Genomic DNA, 8,659 nt, shown 5'->3' on the forward strand with positions numbered 1-8,659 from the left:
TTTACATTTTTGCTGACGGAGAAACCTTTTTATTAAGAATTTGTATTGTATTTAAACACAAATGTAGTGAATATGGTAGTACATACCTAGTATTGGGTGTTCCTTTGTGAATTGCATAGAAATAAGGTATTTAGTCAGTCTAAAATAAATGCCTGCCCAATCAAACATTTATAAACGAAAAAATTAATGTTTTAAAAGCATGTGTTGGAAAGTTAAACGATCTGAAATTAAGCAGAGGGTAAGTTAGGGTGTGAGAAAAACCAAAAGTTATAAAAAAAATATTCCGTAGGCCCTAACCTTAAAGGTAGCTTAGCCTTTGTATCACAATCAAATTTGCGTCAAATTTGAAATACATAACATTCTTTTAATGATTAAGGGCCCAGGACAAATTTTTATACACAATCTCATAAGAATGGCTAAGGGACTGCTTAGTGTTGAAATGTTTCTGATGAATATTGTGAAAGTGTAAGAGAAATAATCATGGAAATGGCTTTGGATTGAACAAGGTAAGAATTTGTTCCATCAAGGATACAAAGTTATGGATATGAGGTGATTTAATGAAGTGGTGTCTGCATAATCCTTTGTGGGGAAAGGTTGGTAAGATAAATGTTTGGCATGTTTCTGAAGAAGGAAAATGTTACTACATGTTTTTCTACTACTCACTCTTAATATTTGATTTAACATTTTTGCTGACGGAGAAACCTTTTTATTAAGAACTTGTAATGTATTTAAATACAAATGTAGTGAATATGGTAGTACAAAGTATTGGGTGTTCCTTTGTGAATTGCATAGAAATAAGGTATTTAGTCAGTCTAAAATGTATGCCTGCCCATTCAAACATTTATAAAGGAAAAAAATAATGTTTTAAAATCGTGTTGGAAACTTAAATGATCTGAAATGAAGCAGAGGGTAAGTTAGGGTATGAGAAAAACCAAGAGTTGTAAAAATAAATATTCCATAGGCCCTAATCTTAAAGGTAGCTTAGCCTTTGTCTCACAATCAAATTTGCGTCATAAAGTTTGTAATAAATTTGAATACAACTGATGTGCACCATCTCCCACGGTCAAAATTTCATCCTAGTGGGATCTTTTGGTCCTATTGTTTTGACGAAACTCTAGTTCAAATGAATAAGCGTTATATCCGTTTAAAAATGCATAATTGTAGAAAGAACAGCAGTTTCGGAAATGAGGAAATTTATCACAAAGACTGAATAAATTTATCAGTTTTTATGAAATGAGTTAATTATAAAAGTAAATTTATATATAGTATCGACCAACTAATATTGTTAATATATCACTTAGTGTCGTATTTCCTTAGTAAATTACATGAAAATGAGATCTGTTCAATGAGATCAGTTCATCCTGAAGATTATTTTTATTTTAAATTAAGCTTAGGGTGACTACATACTATGGGTATGAAAAAGACACATATTTCATTACAATATATAGTCTGCGTCAAATATTAGGCCCTAGTCCTTGAGGGTAGCTTAGAAACTACAGTCTTGAATTTTTAAACGGATGATTTTAAGATGCATCTTTTGTTCGTCTGGGATCAGTCTGGCTTATGATTCATTTCGAAACCATTTTTTATGACAGTAAGATTAAATTTTAGTGCATTTAAATAACTAATACGTACTTGAATTGTTAGACTGAAGAAATCATGACTTGTATGTGAAATCAACGCTTCAAGGTATATCCATTCCAAAGTTACCGCCGCGCGAATTTTGGTATCGTTCTGTTGTTGTCTTTTTCGAGTTTTGAGTCGATAGTGTCGAGCCAAGCGACCGTCGATTATTTCCTGAGCGGGCGCATGCAGAGGCATCGTGAATACCCTGGAGAGTGATAATTCTCAGTTTTGTGTGTTTTTAGGGATATTGTTCTCATAATTAAACATTCCTTTTGGATTTATATCGATGCCGGACATTCTATTACTCGAGGTTAGTTTCTGTTTGTAAACAAGATAGTGGATATGCTATTTATATTAACATGTTTTTGTTGGCCTTAATAGAAAGACACGCTTATTCGCTATGGTTTTGGTTGCTGGCAGGTGGTTAAGTGCTGGCTCATTAATGCCTGTCATAATTTGATGAAATAATAACATAATCTTGAATTCTAATGCCCTAGCACGGAATACGTATTCGTGTATATAATCCATATTTTTGACGGTGAGTAATGAGCGATTTGCTAGTGTGCCTTTGTGATGATGGGTCTCTTAAAATGCTCAATTTCACATAAGAACCTCATAGTAACGTCATGCATCTACTTTCTCTTGTACAACGATTATTTTCTTGGCGTTAATAGCTAGTCTACATATGTGAGTTTGCTACATACATTTCTCTGTTGTCCTCTGGTTATTTTGATTATGTTTTCTAAACGTTCGCTGGTATTTAAAGCATGCAACCAACCATGAATCTTTTGTGTTTTTTCTCCCGATGAATGATAGGAATATTTGTATTAAGTGCCTCTTGTGACGATTCCAGTTTCTCATTCTTTTCAGTCAGTGTCGCGGAAATCTTTTCTCTCTCACAATGTAATCGTTTAAAATTTCAGTATGTGTAGGTATTGGCTATGTATAATATTTGGGAAAATTAGCGATAAAATAAAATTATCATAAGTGTAAAGGCAAGAAACCTCTTAACGGTTGCAATTACAATTGAACATCAACGTATTAATTCACTTGCAATTTAAAATTTGACTTTCCGTTTGTAATGTAGAGGATTGTGAAAGCAAAAGATCTGTTCTGGTATGTGATGTCAAATAAGAAAAAATAATTTACGACCCTGTTTCGAACGTTTATATCTGATAGCTCCTAAAATTTGGTTTTTTACTTGACAAATGTATGAGTGACGCTGCGGTTTAGGATGACGTAATGCTAAGGTCTGCTCATCACCAATGAAAATGTAAGTTTTATGTATCCTGCCTAATGTATCAACATTATTTCGTTGGAGCGCATCATAGTTCTGTTCGATGCCTCGGTTAATAATTTACCCTGACTCTATATCAAATAACATGACATGAGTGTTCACGTAATCGATATAAGCATAAGTTCGTTTATCGTAAACAATTCAGAGTAATGGTTGTCTCATCCTATGTTTCATTCATTAGGTGCTATGCTGGTAAGTTAAATGAGTGCTCATGAACGCCCTTTGTAATTGCTAATTAGCATGAATTATGTATCTCTTTTCATTTGTTCCTACTGGTTCTTTTAGTGCTGGGCATTGGTGAATGCTCATGACAGTTTCTTGGAACTTCCTGATTGTTTTGCTTGTGAGTTAGCATTTCTATTGCTGGTAGACGATCTCACTTATTGCCTACTTTGACGGCCATTTTAAGTGCATAGTTTCATTTATTTATAATGCTTCCTTAAGTGCAATTTAGCGGGGAATTCTTTACATATATGCTCTGAAGCTACCTGATTACTTTCTGCTCTTGAAAATCCTTCTAGAGTGCTGATAAACACTCTCTTTCATTGCCATTATGAAGCACCTATTTCAAGTAGTTTGTAAAGCTTCTTTAAACACTGAGTTTTGGGGGATTATCATGACATATACTTTGAAGATTCCTTATTGCGTTGTTCTTCTAGATTTTCTTTTTGGGTGTTGATAAAGTTCCAATTTCCATTTGTTCAGAAAGTTTTTACTGGTGACCATTGGGGAATGTTATATTATTGATATTGGCTAATGGTTTTGTGCTTGTGAAAATTCTTTTCAATTGTCATGAATACTATAGTCGCTGTCTTTAATGGTCACGATGAAGAGCTTATTTCCATTTGTAGATAATTTTTTTGCAAGTGCTCTCCATTGAGTGATGCTCATGGTATTTCCTTTGAAGCTCCCTGATTAATTTGTACTTATGAACATGTTTTTGAGTGCTATCAAGCCCTCTTATTGTATGCGATTATGTACTGCCTATTTCCATATGTTTATAATGATTCTTCTAGTGCTGAGTATTGGTGAATGGTCTTCACATTCTTTTAAAACTGTCTGATCATTTTGTGCCTATGAGTTTGCTTTAGGCATGTTGATTTCACTGTCTCTTGAATGGCAATCAAGTACTTCCTATCTCCAATTAATAATAATGCTAAGTTCCGAAATCTGTGGTGTTCTAAAGACATTTTGTAAGCCCTCTGATTTTTTTGTGCTTCTGACCATGTTTTTCTAGTGCTGATAGATGCTCTTTTATTGAAATAATGTACTATTTATTTCTATTGGTACATAATGCTTCTTTTAACGTTGAGATTTGGGGGGATTATCGTGACAATCCCTTTGAAGCTCCCTGATTATTTTGTGCTTGTGAATAACCTTTTGAGTTCCGATATACTCTCTCTCTCTTTGCCTCTATCAATGAAGTGATTGTATTCATTTGTTCTAACTGCTACTTTTAGTGTTGTCGTTGGGGGATGTTCATGACGTATGTTTTGCAGCTGCCTAATTATTTTGTGCTAATCAATTTTCATTGGTTATGCTGATAAATGCCCTCTTTAATTGGTCTCACCAGGTGCCTGTTATGGCATTGCCCTATTACCAATACTGCTCTGTATTGTTGTTTAGCAATAAATTACTATAGCAAATCAGTAACCATCAACTAACTACAGTAACAATATAGTGATTCACACTATATCCTTTCCTCAGGAAGATAATCTTTATATAGCACGATGATGATAAATATAGTCTAGGAGTTGTATCTTGAGCATTTTATATCAAAATGCATAATATTATTCTTCGAATTGACCGATCGCGTTTTGATTTGGGAAAGTACAGTATCTCAACGCTACATTACGAAACTGAATACTTAAATTGGTTAATTGCGATCTAAGGGCCCATAGTATGTATTGTCTACTTGCCTTTAGTCATTATATTTCTGCCTTATATATATTATGTTGATTGATGAATCTGGTAGTTTCACTGTTGCAGTTTATACACGTAGGAGGGGTGTTGAGGATTACGAGCAAATAACACAAGAAATTCTTAGATACATTCACAAGCACATGCTCTCAATCTTTTAATGCACGCAAACATACTTTCATTCTCTCATATCTCAATAAAATGACGTGAAAATATCATCATTGGAATATTTGCTTCGCTGGTAACATCGAAGAGTATTTCTAATGCACGAAGCTCATTAAAAGTGAGCTTTTATTCAGCCAACTCTGTCATTAACTTCTAACAAAGTTAGTGGGGAAAAGCTTTCATTAATGCAGAAATCATTTCCATTGGCACACAATATGAGAGAACGAGAAAATGCAGCTTCATAAAATCTTTGCAAAATAAATACAGTAACCCAGTCGCCATAAACATGTAAACAAATACGCAATTAATATCCTGTGTCAACTGTTTCTTCAATATTTTCACGTTGATTGGTTACTTGGGATTTATAAGTGATTTTTCTGCAGAAATTAATGAAAATTCCTTCGAGGAATGATAAAAATGGGTCACTTTGTTTTTTTAGCATGTAAAAAACTCGTTAACTATTCGATATTTTTTCTGCCATTGGGTATACGAGTGAATATCTACTTCATCGTGCTCGCATTCGAAAATTGATGTAATCACCTGAAATACGGTTATCACTTACGTAAGTACGGATTTACGTATGTCGAGAGGTACGTAAAATTAGTACAATACTGTCGGAACGACTTGTTATACTTTTTTTGACCTGAGAGTTAGCACTCACATAGGGGACACCTACATCCAACTCATCAACAAATTTGTAGCTGTTGTTAACTTCACGCTTTCAAAGGTGGTGGTTTGTTCTGAGTGTATTCATATTAAAGTAAAGTAATGATTTTATTTATTTTTTATTTTTATTTAATCCCAAACCACCAAATACAGTTCATATTGGCCATTTTATATCAGGGTTTTCAACGCATTTCACAATTATACGTACACAAACAACCGTGCTCTAGATTGGAGAAACTTGCTGAGGCGGAACTTGAACTGGTGACCTCTTGTTTGGGTTGGGAGGGCATAAGCTGCTGCTACCAATGCCAACTGGTGTTCAGAGATTGGTAATTTAGTTCTTAACCTTTACATTGTATTGTATATATATTAAACGAGTATGGTCTGGGAGTATCAGTAACTCCCTCCATCCCAATGGTATTAGCTTGTTCTGTGCACAACATCTCACCAAGTGTATTCAAACTAATTCAATTTAAGGTCCTGGTGTATCAGCAATTCCCACTGTCATGCCCATTTCCCAAACCTTCTTTATCTTGTCACACACATACACTTTTTCATTCACTTTTAATTTAATATTGAGTCTTTTTGTCTGTACATCATGTTGGTTTCTATTATGGTACTACTTTGAGATATTTTGTACTTGCAATACATAAGTCTTCATATCCTTTCCTTTTTGGGATGTTTGGGGGTAATAGGTGTTTAGAGATTAGTACTTAAGCCGTTAACCTTAACTTGATTGATAGGTGTTTAGAGATTGGTAGTTAAGTAGTTAGCCTTTAATTGATTAATAATTGGAAGGTTGAGTTGCTTCCTACCACTGGAGTGTTACAATGCTTGAGTAATGCTATTGGTATAACTTTATTAGCTTCTTATCTTTTATAATTAACTTTTTTAGGTGTTTGGACAGTTATTTCCACCTGACCATTTGCTCTGGAGTAGTTTGGTGAATTTGATACAATTTTAAATTATTGTTAATTTGAATTTTTTTTAAATTATGAGCTTGTTCTGCATACAAATGTATAACTTTGACCCATTTTAGCTAAGTTTGATCTTTGGAAATCACCATCAGAAATCCCCGCTGCCATGCCTATTTCCCAAACCTTCTTTTTCTTATCAAACTCTCTGTCTTTCCGAACTTAATATTGTCTTTTTTAAGCTTAACTCTTGTTTCTATCATGGTACTACTTATAGAAAATTAAATTTTTGGTCTATTAATATTTTTGGTAAATATTTTGTGGGCTGATGGTCAAAGTATGGAATTATAAACATATGTCTTATTATAATTATTAAGTCTTATTTCTTGATGACATAATCATGATTTCATAAGATTTGTTCTAATTGCATATGTATACATAGGTGGTTATTACTTAAGTATTTTATGTTGAATTTTATATATTCTTGAGCACATTAATTTATAAGAGAAACATTACAATAACTATGTTATAACTGCAGATACTAGTCTTTCTCTTTTTTAGGTTCTCTCTGTTTGTTGACTCTCTTAGTAACGTACATAACTACAAAATCGACGTCGCAGCGCCATCTCTACATCAAACAATAAACTAACATTCAACTTGATTTTAACATAATAACTTCAACACTTGTAAATTAATGTTGAATTTAACGACATGAAGAAATACTGAAAAACATACAATTACTTTCTCAACTAACAAAAGCACCAAGTAATTGCTCATTGTCCTTTCTACCTCACATCAGCCCTGTTTTCACAGACAAGATCATCAGACGTTTCATTGGCAACGGCTTCGTCATGATATCAGCCACTTGATGTTCTGTGGAGATCTGTTGAACTTCAAGCTTGCCTTCCGTCACTTTCTCTCTGATGAAAAAGTGCTTAATGGAAATATGTTTTGTCCTGTGATGAAACTCTGGGTTTTTAGCCAGTCTCACTGCTGCTGAGTTGTCAACTTGAATGACTGGAACTTTTTTAAGTTGTATTGTTCCTGTGAACAGTCTGCTAAGCCAAATTGCCTCTTTGGCTCCTTTATTTCTGCAATGATCTCTGCTTCCGTTGTTGAAGTTGCTACAACAGCTTGTCGTTGGCTCATCCATGAAATCTCTCCCCCTGCATACCTAACGATGACTCCAGAGGTTGAACGACCCGTTGAAATGCATCCTCCAAAATCTGCATCACTGTAGACATCCAGGAAACCCTCATTTACATTGCTTCGATATACTATCCCCAGATCCAATGTCCCTGCTATGTATCTATAAAACTCTCTTTACTCTTACCACATCTGCTGAGTTGGATTTTCGAGTGTCCCCTAAAGGAATCCGACACTATAAGCCAAGTCTGGTCTTGTGCCAAGCATCAAATACATCAGAGCTCCAATGGGCCTGCCTGTAGGAAAACCTTGGTGCCTCGTCATCTTTCCCTGATGTGGAAAGTTCCGCACCTTTCAGCATTGGGGTTGATACTGGCCTACATTGGGAAAAATTCAAGCGTTCTAAAATTTTCTTTGCTTTTGCTCTTTGACTTATCTTAATGAACCTCTCTTCTTGTTGAATTTCATGGCCCAGAAAATAGCTTGCTTGCTTTGAAATAATTTTGAACTCTTTCTTCAATTCTTCAATAAAATCTTCCATTTCTTGCACATTTGTTGCTGCCATCAAGTCATCATCTAGATAGATCACTAGTATGATCTTCTTACCATTCCTCTCTCAAATGTATAAACATGGATCGGCATCACTGGCCTTAAACCCATGTTGATGTAGGAATGATCCGAGTCACTTATTCGAGCATCTGGGTGCTTGCTTAAGTCCATAAGGACTTCTCTTCAGCAGACAAACCTTGCTTATTTCATCTTCATATCCTTGAGGCTGTTTCATGAAAATGGTTTCTTCAAGTTCTGCGTAAAGGAATGCTGTCCACACGTCAAATTGTGTCAGGTGCATCCTCTTACTTGCTGCAATGCTTAGCATTGAGCGTATAGTTCCCCTCTTTGCTACCAGACTGAAAGTTTTGCTATA

At 34.7% G+C, this 8,659-nt stretch overlaps 1 protein-coding gene across 3 annotated transcripts in view; it reads left to right on the forward strand.

The window, feature by feature from the left end:
• Nucleotides 1-8,659, forward strand: part of LOC124172925 (zinc finger protein OZF-like) — an 89,159-nt gene that overhangs the window by 43,904 nt on the left and 36,596 nt on the right. The window contains exon 1 of one of the 3 annotated variants that reach the window (XM_046552442.1): nt 1,798-1,936. The exons of 1 other annotated variant lie outside the window; for it this stretch is intronic. The gene's annotated coding sequence lies outside the window, so the exon portion shown is untranslated. Of the gene's footprint in view, nt 1-1,797; nt 1,937-2,132; nt 2,165-8,659 lie in introns of those variants that run through there. One more of the 3 variants, XM_046552443.1, reaches the window with a different exon arrangement.

The sequence above is a fragment of the Ischnura elegans genome (assembly GCF_921293095.1).
Source record: "Ischnura elegans chromosome 13 unlocalized genomic scaffold, ioIscEleg1.1 SUPER_13_unloc_3, whole genome shotgun sequence".
Lineage (NCBI taxonomy): Eukaryota > Metazoa > Arthropoda > Insecta > Odonata > Coenagrionidae > Ischnura > Ischnura elegans.